The 19,552-nt window shown below is 45.5% G+C and overlaps 1 protein-coding gene across 1 annotated transcript in view; it reads right to left on the reverse strand.

The window, feature by feature from the left end:
• Positions 1–501: 501 nt before the first annotated feature.
• The window catches only part of LOC144797634 (SLAM family member 5-like), a 560,316-nt gene continuing 541,265 nt past the window's right edge, over positions 502–19,552 (reverse strand). The window contains exon 5 of the mRNA XM_078668328.1: positions 502–1,025. The gene's annotated coding sequence lies outside the window, so the exon portion shown is untranslated. The remainder of the gene's footprint in view (positions 1,026–19,552) is intronic.

A 19,552-nucleotide genomic window follows, 5' to 3' on the forward strand; every position in this document is an offset into this window, starting at 1 on the left:
TTAGCGATTCTGAAATAGCGATTTTTTAGAAATCGCTATTTCAGAATCGCAAATAGGGATGTATGTACAAATTCGCAATTTTTTTGTGAATTCTTAGTATTCCTTAATTGCGATTAGCAAATTGCGAATCGCAATTAAGGAATACTTTCCCATTCATTTCTATGGGCCAGGAGGCCCATAGGAATGAATGGGAAGTTATTCTCAATTTGCGATTCGCAATTTGAGAATCGCAAATTGAGAATAATTTCAAGGGTGCAGGGGTGTCCAAAGGACACCCTGTTGCACCCCTGACATAAGCATGGGTGCACATGTGGCGCACATACATGCCCTAAGGGCATGTATGTGCGTCACATGGCACTTAGAAAAACGCAAAAATTTGCATTTTTCAAGGAATTCGCAAATTACCACCTACTTGAAGTTGGTGGTAATTTGCGATTCCTTAAGGACAATTTGAATTTTTGTTTTTGCTTCGTACATTGCATTTAAGTAATTGCTAAATTTGCGATTCCCTAAATGCAATTGCAAAATAAGGAATCTCAAATTTTGCGATGCCTTGTTTTGCACCAGATTTTCCTTAATACATACCATTTGGTAAATTCGCATTCGCAAATGCTGAAATTCTGCGAATTTCGGCGTTTGCGAATGCGACTTTGCTTGATACATATGGCCCTTAGTTGGGAGAAATGGCTCCAAACCTTAGTTAATCACTTTTATTTATGGGTTATTTACTTACCAACAAAGACAACGCATATTGTTACAAAGTAAGCTGTGAGACTTGGCAAAGATGTTAATTACAGTTGAAAAACAGTGGCACAGCTTGTGGGCTTCACAAGCACGAAACAAATATATATCTTTCATTATAGCTGTATTAAATGGCTCATATATTGCTCTTTTTAAAGTCTACTTCTAATATGAAGTTGCTGCAGTTTCCATCCAAGTTTTCCATGTGTTTCACTCAAGTGATATTTTCCCCACTCTTTTCAGGCGACCTTGGTACACGGTGAGGTCTTTCTGTTCATCTTGTTCTGCACAGGAAACACACATTCATTTTAGTTATCAGCATAAACAAAACTAGTTTTAACTTCAATGATGTAACAAAGGTACAGAGTCGACACACATAAGAGCATATGTACAAGCCCCTATCGCCAGGGCCGGACTGGGAACCAGAACCGGCCCTGGCAAAGTGCTCGGCCGGCCCCCGTACCCCCTCCGGGACGACCGCGCTCTGTGCCAGGGCTGCAAAAACGGCCCTGCAACAAAAACGGCCCCCAGGGGCCCAAACCCAGCACCCAACCATGAGGCCCACCGGGGGATTGCCCGGTGCCCGCAACGGCCAGTCCGGGCCTGCCTATCGCCTATCGAAAATCCTGGTCTTAAGTTGGCGAAACAAGGAGAAATGCATTATTTCTCCTCTTTTTTTGCATTTTCCATGTGCGCTGCCTTGTGCAGCACACATGGACAAAGCAAAATGCCATGGTTTGTTTTTGTACAGGAAGGTACCCCTTCCCGTACCTAAGAAAACCTTTTCAAAAAATCCAATTTTGTAACTTTCATGTGTGCTGCATAAAGCAGCACACATGAAAGTAACAAAATGACATTTTAGGATTGTTTATGTGCAGGAAGGGAAACCTTCCTACACATAACCAATCCTCACCTGCACACAGACACCCTTGCACTCCAGTGCAAGGGTGCCTACGTTGGCGCTAAGTTGTTAAACTTAGCGCTATCTCAAGGGGAAACCCAAGGCTGCACCACATTCTTGTAAATATGGTGCAGCCTTGCATTTCCGAAGTGGCGGAGTGTGTCGTTAAGCCCAGGAGGCAAACAACACGCTCCGCCACTTCATTGTACATATCCGCCATAATTTGTTGATGTGTAGGATGAAGGAAAATTCCAGAATGAAAGATAAAAATAACTTGACTAAATTAAATATACATTTCCGGTGCCAGTGAATGTATGTTTCAGAATCACCCGAATATATTAAAATTAAACAGCTAACATAGATCAACTATTGTAATTAAACACGTTCCCTTTCCTTTTATTAGCACACAGAAATTGTGTTGAGGTTCCATATCGAAACAACCTTCTTAAGTACAGAATATGATTCAAACTTTAGGTCATTACAAACAACAGAGAGGTATAATGCCTCCAGTATATTGACTACTACAGCAATATTAGCTAAAGTAACGGTATTAACAACAATAATAAAATTAACATTAATGATAATACTGTTAACAATTGACTGCCTTTGCAATACATTCAAGGCTCAGATTAATAATTTGTCACATAGTCTGATTAGTGCTGTTGCCGACCTGGGAAAGCGCGCCTCATTCTTCCTGCAGACACTGATTACATTGATAAGCTAACTAATACTTTGTGGTGTGCTTTTGTTAAGTCTAGCCTTACTCTAAACTAGTTGTGTTTATTTCTTTAAGGAGACTGCAGTTTTGGTACTGGACGTGTGATTCAGCGTCCATGTAGCTCTCTTTCACTTTAAAGAACCCATTTACATCCACTTTCTCCCCCACAGTTTGCGTGAGGCTCAGCTCTCTTCACCAACACCCCCAAAGAACTGTGGAGAGGTCTTCCTCTCCAGCAGTCCTGTGACAGTTTTGCCTGTCTACCTAATCATGTGACCTTTGCCTAAGGACTGGGTCTACCTGCCTTGACCACATTTCTGTCAATTCTGTGATGCGTCCTTTCCTCATTCTGGGTGGCGGAAGAGGTGTCTTCTTGAAGCTGGTAAGCACTTTGTAGTATCCTGCATTTGTAATGAAATGTATTTCACACCTCCTAATCAGCCAGTGCCTGTGCTCTGTGCTCAATAGAATGTTGGAGTCATGATGAGCCTCAGAATGTTGGGACACAGAGAGGTGAAGTGAGAGTTGAGCATGGTCTGAGCAGCTGACAGGCTGCTCCTGATGGGGCTCTCCTTCACAACTTAACTACCTGTTGCCTAGAACTATACTACTTGTTACCTGCTTTAATAAATCATCTTAAATACTACTTCCTGCGTGGACCTCCTCACTACATTTATTTGGCAACGAGCTGGCGAAGAACCAACGCGTTACATCTGCACTTCAGAGACCTGCCAAAGAAAAGAGGATCTGAAGACTACAGAACTACACACTGCTTTTGTGGGCGGAAAATAGTACACAAGGAGGTATCCACTGTAAACGAATAGGTGCCAACATGAAACAAGCGTGTTCTACAATTCCTTTGCTCTAACTAGATACTGTTTGCATTGTTAAGGCTAGCTATTATTTTCTGACAGTGTCTGTGTCCCGGACCATGCTTGAAACATATTGTGGTATTGTGGAAATGTATTCTCAGAATCTGTTGTATTTTGTTACTGAAGGTCTGAGTATCCTCTTTTCGGCCTTCCCATTTGAACCCCTACACTCCATAGATTTTACTGCGACTATGAAACTAGTTTCTGAAATGACAGATCCATCCTGATTTCCACCTTGGAAGAGCCAGAAGACTATAGTCAATACAAACAGAAATGTTTCCTGAACTTACAGATATCTTTGATAGAGTTGCCCATTTACTACTGTGGCCATCAAATCTCAGCGTTCGGTAAAGCAACTGGAGATGTAGGAGCGACCACCTACTACTCGTCAGACAAGTCATTCCTCCCAAAAATCGTGTATTATGTAGATCTGTAAAAGGATTTATTTTGTTTTATTCAGTACTTTCATTAGAGTGGGCTGCCAGGAATATCCTGAATACGATCTTGAATCCTTATTCTAATGACGTGATGAGTAGTACCCATTCAAAGGCCTGTGTCATGCTGAGACAGAGAGGACATTTCACAAAAGCATTTATGAGTATGGGAAGTACTCTTCAATGTTTGCCTTAGTGAATTAGGCCCAAAATTATTACAGAATGAAAATGTGCATAAAAGACCTGGTACTTGACTGTCAGTGTACCATGTGCGCATCATTTCCACACAGTTTTATAACTTTGAAGGAGGAAGTTGAAAGTGAGTGAGAAAACACTTTAACTAGGTCAACCAAAATGGATGAGGTTTCAGTCCATTATGATGGCGGAAGATGCCCTTGGTATGTACAGAGACTGAAAATGTTTACAGTTGACTTACAGAAGTATAGATTTCTGAACCATATTTAGTCAGATAAAAACAGATACTTCAAGGAGGAAAAAAATAGCTTTTGTGTGTAAAGACCAGGTGCTAAACTTGCTTCCGAGGCTAGCAGGACTGATATCAATACCCCATGTTTACATGCTTATACTACATTACATTTTCTCCACTTTACCTTGAACTCCCTCTGCAGAACATACACCGGATAACTCATCATCTCTTGAATTTTTTGGACGGTGGAATTGTATTTCTTGAGCCAACCAAAGGCTGCAACTTCCCACCTGAAAAGATTCCACAGCTTCAGAGGTGGAAGAGCTGTACTTTGAGTCTTGTCACGGCGGTATGTCACCCCATTGTGTCTTCTTCTGCCATCTTCCTCCTCTAACATTCTTCTTATATCCTTCATTTTTTCTTCTAACTTTTCTACTCCTTCATTTATTTGTTAGCCCTTCACGCTTTTTTTTCTATCATTGCTTTTGCATATTCGGTTGTGACAAGACTCAGCAGCTGCACCGGATGTGGCCCTGAACTTTGACTTCTCTCAGATTGCAAGTGAGGGCAATCTCATAATTTGTTGTCATTAAATTGATTAGCAAAGGTATGCTGTGAATGGGGCATGCTGTGCATTATGAGTGGCAAGATGGGAGTGGGAAGCATTTCCAATGTGGTGGGCCAAAGGGCAACCCATGTCAGGGGTCGTGGCCCGCCACTCAGTAATATTGCGGGGGCTCGGAGCCATCATGGGGCTCACGGCACATGGTAGTGACGTGGTACAGAACCAACACAGCTTTTATAGGTGGGCGAGACCGAGGTTCGGCCTTTTTCAGCCTTCAATGCTCACCCGCTCATTGCCTGCCGCTGTGCCGCAGGGGAGATCTGCAACTGGACCCTCACTTCTTTCTGGGGGGGGGGGGGGGTAGATAACCAGTGAACCATGCTGGCCTGTGACGGGATTACTTCATGGTTGGCAGGTCACCCTTGAAAGTCATTAAGTAATGCATTCACAGCTCAACAGATGCATGGTGGAACTTTTTGGTACACTGGTCCTTTGGGGGTTGGAGAAGTCACTCCTTGCCAGGGTACCAGGTAATGGCCCATTTGCACGGGCAGGCTCGATGATGGGTGCGCGGTTATATGATAATACAACGCTAACATGTACCACGCATGGCATCACCACGCAAATTTTACTTCACAAGTGGCTTTACCACGCAGCATTTTAGAACGCAGGATTATACAACGCACATATGTCATTGAAATGTACATAATGATAGTGATAGCCTAAAAAAATATGTGCAGATTATTATTAGCGTTTGTCTTTTGTCAATTTCACTGACAGAGTAGGCTCTATCCTGGAAAAGGAGGCAGGGAGAGGTGGCAAGTAGAGGGTCATTCTACAGAAGGAAAGGAGACAAACACTTCATACTTTTAAGTCAGGGTAATTTTTAAGTTTAAAGATTCGTTTTCTTACCTGACACCTGTACGCCTTTCACCAGCAGCCGTTACTTCCACCAACCACGGAAACAAGCATCAATACACGTCTAGCAAAATTAAAAAAGGACTTCTATAATGACGTACACGCTACGTCGCTGGGGAGGCTCTTTCGAGCGTTTTTTATGTAAGTTTTCTTCTTTTTTTTTAAACCGCTCGTTTTTTTGGGGGGTGGGTGGACCCCCCCAGCCCACCCAAGCCCCCTTTTTTTTATTGGACCTTTAACTCACATTCCTTTACTACCTATTTCGTAGTAAAGGAATGCGTGGTAAAGGTATAGTGGTAACCACGCATGCGTTGTAAAGCATGCGTGGTTAGTGCATTTGTGCAAACGGCCGCGTTGTAGTGGCTGTTTCCCTGGGTGCGCGGGCCCTCGAGGCGTAAACGCTCAAGGAGCCACTAGTTTGGTCACAGGAGTGTCTCGGTAAGAAATACTCAGAAAAGGTACACATAATGAGTGGGTCCTGGAAAGGTCAGGAATGACCCGGGGGCGAGGCAACCATGAGCTCACTGGAAACGAATTCCTGAGGTGGTCGAGTGCTTAGATAACTCGGTTGGATGTAAGGTCACCTAGATCGTTTTTGATGTTTTTGATGTGATTTTCCCGAATTTTAGTTGACTTCTGATTGTTTGTTTGCCATTTTAAGCATAAAGTACAGGCTGAGATGTTTTGAAATTCTCTAACCAAAAAGGAAAGAGAGGTCTCAGGCTGGGTTATTTGTGGGGGTCCACCGGATGGGTGTGAGATCGGGGTTTGGCATTTTTCGTCCTTCACTGCCTGTTCACTCATATCTTGCTGCTGCACTGCAGGGAGAGACCTGCAACTGACCCCTGCTTCTTTCTCCCACCCACGTGACCCTTAGGTTATGTGGTTTGTTGGGTTTTATTGATGTTGAGATAACTTCGCCTTTTATTTTCAGGTTTGTGCAAGCTTTTGTGTTGCCTTTAGTCGTATTGGGGCGGGTGGGTTCATGGTTGGCAGGAATTTTCAGGTCATCCTAGCAAGTCATTATATAATGCATTTATGATAACTTTGTCTGTGGGACCTCAAAGGGAGTGCTTGCAGCATTCAGTAAAGAAGCTGCCAGTGGAAGAGTTGGGATGGCCGGTTCTGCAGCCCCAGCCTAGCTCAACACATTTGTTGTGCTGCTTTTTGGTACACTGGCACTTTGGGGGTAGGAGAGTGCGGTAAATGCCTGGGGAACAGGGCAAGGCCCAGTTGCACGGGCTGGCTCTATGAAGGGTGCTGGTGGTGCACGAGGCGTAAGTGCCTTGTTGCAAGCACGTCTTCCACTTGTGGCTTAAGGATACACTAGTTTGGTCAGCAGGAGGAGCGTCTTGGCAAGAGATGCTCGGAAGAACTTACACACAGCGAGTGTGTTGCTGAAAAGGCTGGGTGACTCGGTGAGGAGTCAACCATGAGCTCACTGAAAACGAATTCCTTGGTGGTAGAGGGGTTAGGTAACTGGATGTATAGCTGACTCTGTTAAATACCTGGCTGAATGAAAAATCATGTAAACAGTTTTTGATGTTTTTACTGGCCACAAACAGTGAGCAACGGAGGCAGTGCGATGGGCCAGCTCATGAGGTGGGGGACCCTAACAGAGGGGGGCACAAGACCCCCTACATTTAGTGACTCAGGTGGACAGGCTAGTGCCATGGCAACCGGTTTTAGGGCAGCCCGTGACGGGAGGGCAAATGGGGCATTTAAGTTCTGGTTGGGGCCCAGGACCATCGTTTCACTAATTGGGTGCACCAGATATGTCGATCTTTGGTGGAGGTATCCCATTATGGTGGCCTCCATTCCTTCCTGGGTCATGGGACACTGCAAGCAAAGAGACAGCTGTAGCAGCAGCAGTCAGGAGCAACAGGGGCAGGGCTGTGAAGGCGGCCTCTTCGGTGTCCAGTCACGGTTTGGCGTGGGGCAATTAACCTGTCATTAACCTGTCATATAGGAAACTGAGTAAAATAGAGGAGGAAGTATTAGGAATGGGTTTTAAATTTGTCCCTACTTCTAAAATTAATAAGTTTCAGATGGAGAAAGACCTGAGAGCTTTCTTTAGGAAGGTAAGATTGAGACGCTTCTTCGAAAACAGACCAGAAAGGGAAGCACAGGTGGACTTGGGTCTCCGAGCAAGATCCACATTCACACCTAGTTTAGGAATGGTGGGAAAAAACATTGAATTTTTTGAAGCCATGGTCAAGATGGAAGTGGGACATCTTTTAACAGAGAACCACTTTCAAACACATAATATATCTAAACTACACAAAGAAGCCATGGACAACCTCTTCAAGGACTGCACTATTACCATAAAACCTGCAGACAAGGGAGGTGGCATCGTAGTTTTTGATACAAATGACTATGAAGATAGAGTGATGTGCCTCGTATCCAATGAGTAACACTACCAAAGGGTCAAACAGTTAAGACTTGACCATCTGAAAGTGGAGGTGGAAACCATGTTAGAGACAGCAAGAAACATTGAAATTATCACAGGAGACGAATTTAAGTTTCCTAATAACCAAAATTGTAAAATCCCAGCATTCTACGGACTACCTAAGGTCCATAAAAATCTAGACAACCCGCCCTTAAGACCAATAGTTGCATCCATAGAATCATTGCTGGAACCTTTGAGCCAATATGTGGATAAATTCCTTACCGATATTACAGAGACACAAATCCTACATTAAAGACACTACCGATATGATCACTAAAATTGAAGGTATACAGTTCAATGAGAGCAATGAATATATGGTGACCCTCGATATAGAGGCACTGTATACGAATATTCCTCAAATAGACACCATTGAGGTTATAAGAGAAATCCTAGAAGAGGTAGAGATTGTGGGAGCTGATAGGAGTTTTATCCTAGATTGTGTATCAAAGGTTCTTCTGAAAAACATTTTTTTATTTAAACAGGACCTGTACTTACAACGCAAAGGGACCATCATGGGCGCAACCTGCGCACCAAGTCTGGCGTGTATATATGTAAGCTCTTTTGAGGAGCGACATATATACAATGAAATAAGTCAATATTTTGAAAATATAAGAAACTGGGCCCATTTCATAGATGATATTTTCTTTATATGGACGGTGTTGGACCTGGCCCTTTGGGCAGGTTCACCCCGAAACTTTTTGCTTTTTCCTAGCCTGTTTCTGTGACCTGGTGTTGGTGATTTTAGGCCTCTGCGCACTTTTTCACTGTGGTACAGTGTAAAGTGCGTGTGCTCTCTGTGTATGTGTGGTGAGTGACCTGCCCTCCCATAGGAATGAATGGGGAATATGTATGCCCATGGTAGTTCCTGATGTGTGGGGAGTGCAGGGTCGAGTTTGATATGTGCGAACTCGTGAGATTGAATGCTGCGTAATGGTGTATGCGGCATGGTTGTGTCTAGTCTAGAAGTGCCACTTTGAGAAGTTGGCATATTTGTGTAATTTGTGCCTGGCATGTGATTGGCTGGTGAGCCTGGCCCAGAGTGCCTGGGCCTTCTTGTGGATTGACTGTCTGGTTTGAGTGTGACAGGGGCTGCAGAGCCCCCAGGAGGTTGTCTGAGTCAGCCCGTGGATGAAAGGCAGCATCTGCTGCCAGGGAAGTGGGTGGAGATTGCACCTGATAGTGAGTGAGGCTGTGCCTGCCTGCCACAATGCTGGCTCCACCCCCCCGCTGGGCGACTGTCACCTCTGTCCCTGATACTGACAGGACTTCCCTATAACCAGTTCTTGCTGGTTCTCACACTGCCTGCACAAAGACTTCAAAGACGTTTCTGTGTATAAGAAGGGGCTGTGTCCCCTTCCAAAATGTTCTTGTTTTTGGACTTGAATCTGCCAGGGGCGTGCTGCTGCTTGGGCTCAGGGGAATCCCTGAGCTCTGCCCAGCCCCTGGACTCCTGATAAACTTTCCTGGATGCCTGGAGGACTCCTGGGGGACCCCTCTGCCTTGCCTGGGCTGATGGGGGGGACTTGGCTTTGCCCCCTGGGAATCTCTGGGACCTTTTTGCAGCATGGAGAAGCTGCATTTTCCTGCAGGAAGCGCTGTGCTTCCCCCTGAGCGCCTGGGAGCGCTCTGCCTGTTTTCTAGCGCTTTGGAGCGCTTTATTTCCCCCAAGCGCTTGAGAGCGCTTTATTTGTTGCCCTAGCGCTGGGGAGCGCTTTTGTGCACAGCCGGTGCATTGGCCTGCATTTTGCGTGGGGAGCGGCGCGGGAGCCCACTCCGCTATGTTGCCGACTTCCATGCCCCTCTATCGAGTGCCCACCTCGACTTATTGTTGATTCTTGGTTAAGGACGCCGGTGCCCACCCGGCATTTGCTCCCAATTCACCGCCACTGCCCGGGGCTTGAAATGGCCGAGAAACCGAAGGAGCAGAGCCCTGATTGGCCGGAAGCGTTGAGCCCCCTCAGCAACGCCGCGCTTGGATTGGTTCCCGGGCCGTCGCGTCATCGGGAAAGCCGCGCTGTGAGTGGCTGCAGTCCCGGTGTCACTGGGGGCTCGCCTGCAGAGCTAGGCAACGATTGGAGGTGGCACGAAGGAAGAAGGCTGATGGTGCTGACGGGGCTCCCGTCAGGAGGAGGGAGCCCCGGGAGGAGAGGAGGAAGCGTGGCCTGATGCTGGGGCTCCCGTGTGCGGAGGGAGCCCCGGTGAGAGAGAGGAGTCCGGCGCGAGGCTCCCCGAATGGAGGGAGAGCCCCGAGTGAAGAGAGCCGCCGATCGTCTCACCGACCGGTGAGTGGGGCAGGAGAAAGGGAGGGGCGCCGGACACATTGTCAGTGTCCGCCCCCCCCCCGTAGCGCGAGCTCGCGCTCCTTGTCAGTGTGAAGCCACGAGGGCTTCAAGGGTGGCCCCGGTTGGCAGTGGGTCGCCCCAACGTGTGTAGAGCCATGAGAGGCTCAGGGCCCACATCGTTATTTAGAGCCCAGTGAGGCTCTTGAGGGCAGTGGTATTTACGAGCCCAGCGAGGCTCGAGGGGCCATGGTTTGTAGAGCCTGAGGGCTCCATGGGCCATAACTGTTTTTAAGAGTCTGTGAGGCTCTTGGGGGACACAAGTGTTATGCCAGAGCCTGTGTGGCTCCAACGCGTGTAGAGTGTTTCCAGAGCCTGTGTGGCTCCAGCAGTGGGCGCAGTTTGCGCCAAAGGGTCAGTGAGGGCCCTGCCACAGTTTTGCTGATGATTCCTAGCTGCCCAGCAACTAGTGGGCAGCTGCACCGTTTAGGTCTGGGATGTTCCCAGGTGCCCAGCAAGTAGTGGGCACATACACCGTTTAGGCCCCTGACATTGAGACTCAGGGCGTCCTAGCCCCAACAAGGCCAGTTGGCCTAGGGACTGCCACAGGTGGTGGCTTATGTAGGTTTTGCGCAATGGTGTGGTTATTCCTGCACCTCTGAATGTTTTTAGACATCATGTGATTTCTGCGCTATTGTATTGTTGTGGTACCTCTGAATGTATTTTTTATTGCATCATGTGCTTTGTTCTTAACACCGCTGAATGTGTAGTTTTATGCATCATGTGTTTCCCTTTACTACTCCTCTGAATGTATATTTATGCATCATGGGTAATGTGTTCTTTCCTAGACCCCTAAACGCTGTGTGATACTTAGGTGGTTTTCCTTGAATACTCCTCTGAATGTGTTTCATACATCATGGGTAATGTGTTCTTGCTTATACCCCTAAGTGTATTTTATTCTTAGGTGGTTGTTCTTTTTAGTGCAGGTGGTCCTAGTGAGGTCCTGGTCCCCTGCGTGACATTCTCCTAAGGTGTTTAGGGTTGCGTAGGTGGTACTTACCTGTTCCCAGTAGTTACTGGATGTGATTTATAACTGTTATTTTATGTTCTTTTATTCTAATTGCTGACAATTTTTCTATTCCTACTAAGTGCTGATTATGACAGTGGCCTATGTGGCCCTGTCTTATAAATAATCCCTTGTGAATATTGCCCGTGCCAGTTGGCACAATGTACATGTGTGATTTCTATCTGATGTGGTTTTGACAATACAGAAGTTATTTTTATATAACCTTGTGTGGAGTTCCTTTTGTGGTGTGCCTAGGATGTTGTTGCTGTTGTGCGCTGGTGCAAATGCTTTACACATTGCCTCCGAGTTTAGCCTTACTGCTCGTGCCAAGCTACCAAGGGGGTGAGCAGGGGTTATCTTGGCGTGTGACTTCCTTGCCCTGACTAGAATGGTGGTTTCTGCCTGGCTTTGGCGTCAGCCTTAGCCTACCAGAAATAGCCAGTTATAACAGACGGGACCCGAAGAAGAACTTATAGAGCTTTTAGATTTGATCAATCTTGGAGATAAAAATGTGAAATTCACAGGTCAATACAGTAATAATAAAGTAAACTTTTTAGATATTAGCATCAAACACGACAATGGAGAGTTGGCAGTAGAACTATTAACGAAGGAAACAGATAGGAACACCTTACTACATTACAACAGCTACCACCCCAGAAGCCAAAAAGATAACATTCCCTTTGGAGAGTTTCTTCGTTTGTGAAGAGATTGCACCTCATTAGAAGACTTTTATAAACACTCTGAAAAAACTAAGGAAAAGTTTCGAGCTATAGGCTATCCCAAAAGACTTATCAATCACTCATCTAAGAGAGCTAGATTCTACAACAAGAAATCCCTACTGGAAGGCAAAAAACACCAGGAAAAGGAGGATAAAATAGTGATGATCAGTCAATTCCCGAATATTAGCAATAAGGTGAAAAATATCATTAACCACAACTGGAAGGTAGTTAATGAGGGAGAGAGTATCAAATTACCCAAACCTAGGTTCACATACAAGAAGAACAAGAATTTACGTAACTCACTAGTCTACACATATAGAGAAGATACAGTGGAATACCAACGGACTATCCATGGGGATAAGGCAACGGGGAATCACAGATGCGGAAATTGCAGTATCTGTGAACTCTGTATAATCACTAAAAGTATAACTCTAAACTCAGTCAAACACGATATCAAGACCCTCAATAATTGCAGAAGTAAGAACATCATTTATCTTATCCTATGTCCATGTGGCTGTGGATACATAGGAGAAACAGGGAGAGAGCTGAGGCAAAGAATATGTGAACATAGATCTGCTATAAACACTAGCAAGGAAAACGCACCGCTAGTTAATCACTGGAGAGAGAAAGGTCATAAGGCCAATGAAATCAGATGGGTCATTTTAGAAAATATGAAAGAACAAAGAAGGCTAGAGAACAGTGTACAACGGAGAAAACAGCAGGAACAGTGGTATATGGTAAGGTTTGATACAATTAGAAATGGGCTCAATAGTAGAGAGGATTGGGAGAAGATCATTACAACCTAGACATACGTAGGAAGATACACCTATGATGAATATATTGAGAACCCATCAAAGGAATCTAAACTTTGATCTGGAATAACTGGAATAGGATAATAATTGATGTAATGCATCTTTCATGTGTATAGTTAAATGTTATGTTTCATATAAAAAGCAGGGAAACAAACCTTAATAAGTTTGAATCTCATCCATATATGTAAACTCTGTGGACCCGTGTGCCTGCAGCTTAGATAATTTATATATTTATATCTATGCACATCAGGCACGAGCAGTCACCCATATTATGTGGCCTGCACAGAAATAAACAGCGAGTGGAAGGAAATTGTTATTTAAACACAAGGGAGTGTATGGGGTCAGCGACACGCCAACTTATATGATCAGAGGCTTCAATTGATTTTTCACGATAAGGGCAAACATTAAGGAACAGGGGATATCATATGAGATTTTAACTACCCGAAATGCTGGTACTGAGACTACTAAATTGGGTTCTAATATGGAATACACCTAATATGGCCGCCAGACATGCGCAGTTAGTCACGCGATGACAGCACGCTTGACGTTCAGCGTATTCGTGCAAACATTTAAATAAGGAGATGTGGAATGGTGTCTCCTATACATAGGATGCCGATGATCAAAACGCAGGCGTGAAGAGGTAAGCGGGAATAAAAAATCCGGGGAAACGAGAGTAGACCCTGTGAATGCGCGCACCTTGATAGAGTCGGTCCTTAGATAACGGGCGGGCAAGGTGTGTAGAGCGCTAATTTACTAACTGGGTCAGGGCACCTCGACCACTATATTTATATAAAAAAAAAATATACCATCTAGGGGGCGAGAGGTGATATCCTCAAATAATTTCATCATGAAATAGGGACCCCGTTTAGCGGCAAAAAGAATATGACACATAGCACCGCAAGTCAGAGCAGAACGTAGGTATTGCCGTTACTACGGTACCGGATACGTGACAACCCGGAAAATTAGTGTAACAATTGAGTCATTAGAGAACAGCTGCCACATACAAAAAAGAGGGGAATATCATTAGAAAGCGGGCTAACATTATTAAATCATGAAGTAAGGCTATTAATCATAAGGAAGATCAGAAAGGGGACAAGGATAGAAGCTATATAACTGAAATGTAAAAAGGCTTCCCGGATTATTATTCCAACAGATATCATCAGGAATTGAAATCATGAAATTCCGGTGCACCCACATTTATAAACGCATCAGAAATCGCTGGGTGTTTTTGACTACATATTAAGATGAGATAGGATACAAATTCCGCGGAAAAAAAGACTCATGCTCATATCGAGGTAAGCAGTGTTAAATTCTTTTAAATAATGAACAAAACCTAAAGAGGCAATTGAACTTAATACTATAAGATCATCTTCGTTATCTCTATACTTTCCTGCAGGGAACCACCAACCTGTATTCCAAGGGAGAGACTAAAACGAAAGATACAGGAGAGCAAGGTTTTAATGAAAACTATATAACAAGCTGCATAATTAGAGAGAGAGGGATATATCTCCCGTAATAAACAGAAGGTAAGATAGTTAATTTGGGAGTATAAATAAAGGCGAAATATGTATATATTTATATATACTCAACTATAATAAGGGTTTTCCCCTTTATGAGTCCCAGCTATAGCAAGCGGACCAAGGATTGGAGTATTTTTTAAGTCAAACAAGAGATATGGTCAAAAGGCCACCATTCATCCTATCCAATGGTTAGTATAGGAGCTTGAAAAGCGATATATTGTTTATGTATGAGCTTGTACGCCTGTATGAAGTGATGTATTCGGATGTACATGGGGAAGGCCATATCTTCCTAGTAGGGACCATTCAAGGGGGTGGCACTTTTATTAATGAAATCTAGAAAGGAAGGTAGTGCTAAACAGATTAAAATGAGGTTTTGGAATACGATAAGATGATTATGTTGACTAAAGTGTTATAGGAAGTTAATATAGGGAAATGTAAATGGAAAGATGTTATTAATAAATTAAAGAAATCCCATGTATCTAGGGGATATAAGAGAATGTTTTGCTTATTTTAATACTAAAATATTGGACATTAGGCTGACATTTGTTTTTCTTTGTTTAGATTAACCAGTTGAAAAATTGGAAAAGTAGACGCTGCGTCTATAATTTTTAGTCCTGAAGAAGGTGGTTGGGTAATAGGAATTGACACCACCGAAACGACGCACTCGTTAAGAATCCAATGTAGAAGGGCTTTCAGGACAAAAAAGAAAATACAGTCCTTTGCTGAAATCACCCTTATATCACACATCTGGATTGGATCAAATGTTTGGCCACAACTATATTTTAATATTGGGTTGTTGAGGTCATAGGTCTTGTGTTTTTGTATTGTAAATTGTGTACAATTGATGTTTCTTTATATATATTTTGTATGTTTTTAAACGGATCAGCATCCTCCATAAAAACCCATGAAGGAGCTTTTTTTAAAATATTTGTATTAATGTAATTATAAGCCTGTGTAAAGTAATAAATTGTTTTTATAAAATAAACTCAAATTTGCACTACTTTTCAGTTTGGTTCTAGATTCATGCCGCAGCGGGGGCAGTCTTGCAAGGACACTAGTTTAAGGGGAGAGTGAATGTTTTATGCTGACATATTTGTGAGTAATAAGTAGTACTGGATGTGAATACATATCTGTAACCTAAAGTCCAGGGGAACCCTTTTTGCTTTCTGTGGGGCAAAGACCAACAAGGCGCATGTCCTCAAGACGGCAACCTTTGAGCACTAGCGACTAATCCAATGGGCAGGATAGCAGGAACAGGAACGCGGCCAGTGAATACATGTGTCCATCACCTGGGAGTCCACCAATGACAGCCAGGGAGACTGGGCCAGTGTAATAATGAAGACAAAGAGCAAGTAAGTGTAGAACTCTTCTTTATTCGTCTTCACACCACCACAGGTTCCAGACAGCAGAGTGTACTGTGGAATGTTGGCGAACAGGGACCAGGACAGTACCAACAGGGACAGGGAGGGGAGGGGGGTCCGAAATGTACCAAAGAGAGGAGATTACAACAGCCAAACAGCTTGATACCACTGTCAGTAAAGGAGAAGATTTGCCAGAAAGAGTATATTCAACTCTTCTTGCAACTGGATATCAGGCAGGCATAGTTGGACCTGATCCAAGAGAAAAAGGAGAAGGATAGCAAGAACAGGAGGAAACCCAGGATAGACAGATCTTTAGAAAACTGTCTGCATCCGTTTCAGACACTGGATTGTGTGATGGTAGAAAAGTTTCCAGACAGCCTTACTCCTCTTGTATGAGCAAGAGATACTCAGCGCCCAGCGCATGCATCATGGGGACGCGTGGCTGAAGTACGATAAGGGTTTCAGGGTCAAGATGCAGACGTGGCACAGTATTGAGTGGGGCTTTCAGGATGTAACAGACTACGCTGAAATGATGGTGGCGGCCAGGGGTAGAACCAGTTGCAGTACATGTAATGGCAACATCCAGTGAGCGAGTGTACTAAGGGTAAGCCCCGCATAAGAAGAACCCCCACATAGAGGAGGTACTTTTAAACAGGCACACTCACAACCAAGGGACAAGAGGGGGCAGGGGGTCGAGGTGAGCACAAAATGCAATGCAGACTACCACAGCAATTTCACTGGGGCCCACACCCATTCACACTCAGAGGTTATACCAGTTACTGAATGAGTACCACAGTAGGGTGGACGCTACCCTCCTGGCCCGTGGGGTTAACAAGGCTTTTATTATACCAACCAAGGGGCAACCCAGAGGCAGGCAGAGCAAAAAACTGAAGTCTATCATATAGCACATGAAAGTGGCCAGGCTGAAAGTAGCCAAAGGAGCTAGGTCTTGGCTGCATGACAGTGCATTAGGAGGCCCCGCTGCAGGCACACTTAGTGGTTTCCCCTGGGATCGTCCCCATGAAAGAGCTGAGGCGGTTCTGACTCATTAACCGTTGAGCATATCCCGAGGGATTATGGGTGAATGACGGCGTTGACCAGGACCAATACTCTGGGTCTTACAACCACATTTGACGATGCTGTCAAGCTGGTCAAAAAGGAAGGAAGAGGCGCAAAGATGCCAAAGGCAAACATACCATCTGCATTCAGGTTACTCCCAGTCCACCCTGAGAACTTCCACCTCTTGGGGTTTCAGCTATGTGGCCAGTATTACGACAAGTGCCTGTCAATGGGTTATGCCAAATCGTGTGCATACTTTCAGCACATTTCTGGAATGGGTGGTGGCACAGAAGCATCTAGAGAGAGGGTGTCAACACTACCTGGATAACTTCCTCTTTGTCAGGGAGGCACAGTTCATTGAGTGCCAGGGACTCCGGGGCACCTACATGGGGGTGGCAGACTGGCTGGGCATTCCTCTGGCACCAAACAAGCCAACAGGCCCCACTACGAGGATCACATTTCAGGGGATCAAGCTGGATTCAAGGGAGGGTGACAGCTGGCTGCCCGAAGACAAAGTTCAGGGTCCATGACAGAAAATTCAAACATTACTGGACAAGAGAAAGGCGACCCTAGCGAAGTTGAAGAAGTTGATGGGGAACTGAACTATCCTGGTACTGCGATCCCAGCAAGGCGTTTTTTTGTGAGGCGGTTGGCTTGGCTGACGAGCACTTTGATCAAGAAGCCTCACAGGGTTAGGCTCCCGGTGGGGGTGCACCAATCTGGAGCAGTAGAGGGTCCTTCTGACACTCTTCAGTGGCATCTTGGTTTATAGTGAACCATGGTTAACAGCCAAGCAGCTAGAGCTGCTCACGGATGCGTCTGCAAGGCACGGTTTCGGGGCAATCCTGGGTAAGGAATGGTGCAAGGAGGCCTGGGCAGGGAGCTGGGTGAAAGCCAGCCTCACGAAGAACATTATGCTGCTTGTGCTCTTTCTCCTAGTCGTAGCTATTTCAGTCTTGAGGGGGAGGCGGGCAAACAGGCAGGTCACACTTTGGTCCGACAACCAGGCAGTGGTGCAGCTAGGGAACAATAAATCAGCACCTTGAGACAGAGTTCTCGCCTTACTGCCACTTAGTGGTTTGCCAGCTAGGATGAAATATTGCAGTCAGGACCAGGCACCTGCTAGCTTTACTTAATGAGGTTGCTGATGCTCTTTCTCGGTTTCAGTGGGCGCGATTCAGAATACTGGTCCCCAGGCAGTCCATAGAAAGATGGTGGTCCCAGAGGAGCCTAACGAGATTAATTGAGAGCCCTCGTGGACAAGGCCTTGGCCCCCAAGAAAGCCAACAGATACCACAAGAGGGTGTCGCAGGCAGAAGGTCTGGCTAGTTGGACACTCCACATCACGAGAGCACAGAAGAGGATGCGTGGGAGGGAGCAATATGAGGGCTCTGGCTCCACAACAGGGACCTTACCTGGCTGGGCAGGTCAGGGATGCAAAGGGAGCAGCTGTTTCCCACGGTATGCAGCACACTAGCAAGCAGAGGGCAGCCTGATGTACTAGTGGTGCACCTGGGTGGGAACGACTTGACTGTCAAAGACAGACGACACCTCCTGGAGGTCATGAAAAGAGAACTTATAGAGTTATCCAGCTTGGTAAGACCAGGGAACATTGTGTTCAGTCAGAGATTATGTCACAATTTGAGTGGAGGGGGGCTCAAGAGCATGATGCAATCGAAGAGTCAAAGAAGAAGCTTGACATTGCAATGAGCAAGTTCTGCAGGGGCGTGGGATGGGACTTCGTCCAGCACAGATTGATCATCTTACGGGTACCTGACTATTACACGGATAACAAGGTGCACTTGTCACGGGTCAGGAGGTAAATCTTCATGTTAAACTTCGTGGGTGCACTTGAGCTCATAGGGTAATGAGCGGGAAGAGTGGTTGGAAATGCACAGCACTTGCAGCCTGGGTGGGGGCCGGGCAGGGCCCACAGATGCCACACTCTGGAAGCAAGGGGGTGTGTGGAACCTGTAGCTCTCAACCCCAGGGGGGCTTGTGCTGGACCTCCAGCTGTGAGTGATTAAGGACTTCAGAGTGAATTATGACTTACCAAAATGATTTATGAGACAGTAATTTATCACATGTATCTGTCAAAAGGATTTATGAGGATATGATTTATGACCTAAGTGATTTATGACTCTCTGGTGTCATGACAACTGACAATGATTATGACGAAAGTAATCAATGTAATTGTGCAATAAAGAAGATAGAGCCCTGCACCTCATCAGCAATTAATAAACTGCAGCCTTCTTTTCTCCACACCACAGTCAGAGTGTCTTTCAGCTCAAATAGAGGGCGAAGGAGGCAGGGAGAAGAGAGGTGGTGCACAAGGTGCTGCAGAAGGAGGGCAGTGGGGGGGGGGTCCGCGCCTGGATGGCATTGAAGCTAGGGCCAGGTAGGACGCAGGATGGACATGAGGGGCCTGACCTAACACCAGCCGGATGGGACAGCAGGGCCAGAAATGGGGGCCCAGGAATAAATGGAGGAGGCAAGGCACCCGAGTAGTGTGGCCCCCCACCCTAAGTGAGGATCGTGGGACCAAGGAGAGGCAGATTGGCCCCTTTGAAAAAAGCAGGCGAACTTCACAGCTGTGACGTGGGATAGCTAAAAGAGCTCCAAGGCACCCACCTCGCCACTCTTCTCTGCACAAGCGCAGATGCTCTGAACCAAGATCGAGACCAACATTGCCCATGTACACACACCTTCGA

This window comes from Lissotriton helveticus, chromosome 12 (genome assembly GCF_964261635.1).
Source record: "Lissotriton helveticus chromosome 12, aLisHel1.1, whole genome shotgun sequence".
Taxonomy (NCBI): domain Eukaryota; kingdom Metazoa; phylum Chordata; class Amphibia; order Caudata; family Salamandridae; genus Lissotriton; species Lissotriton helveticus.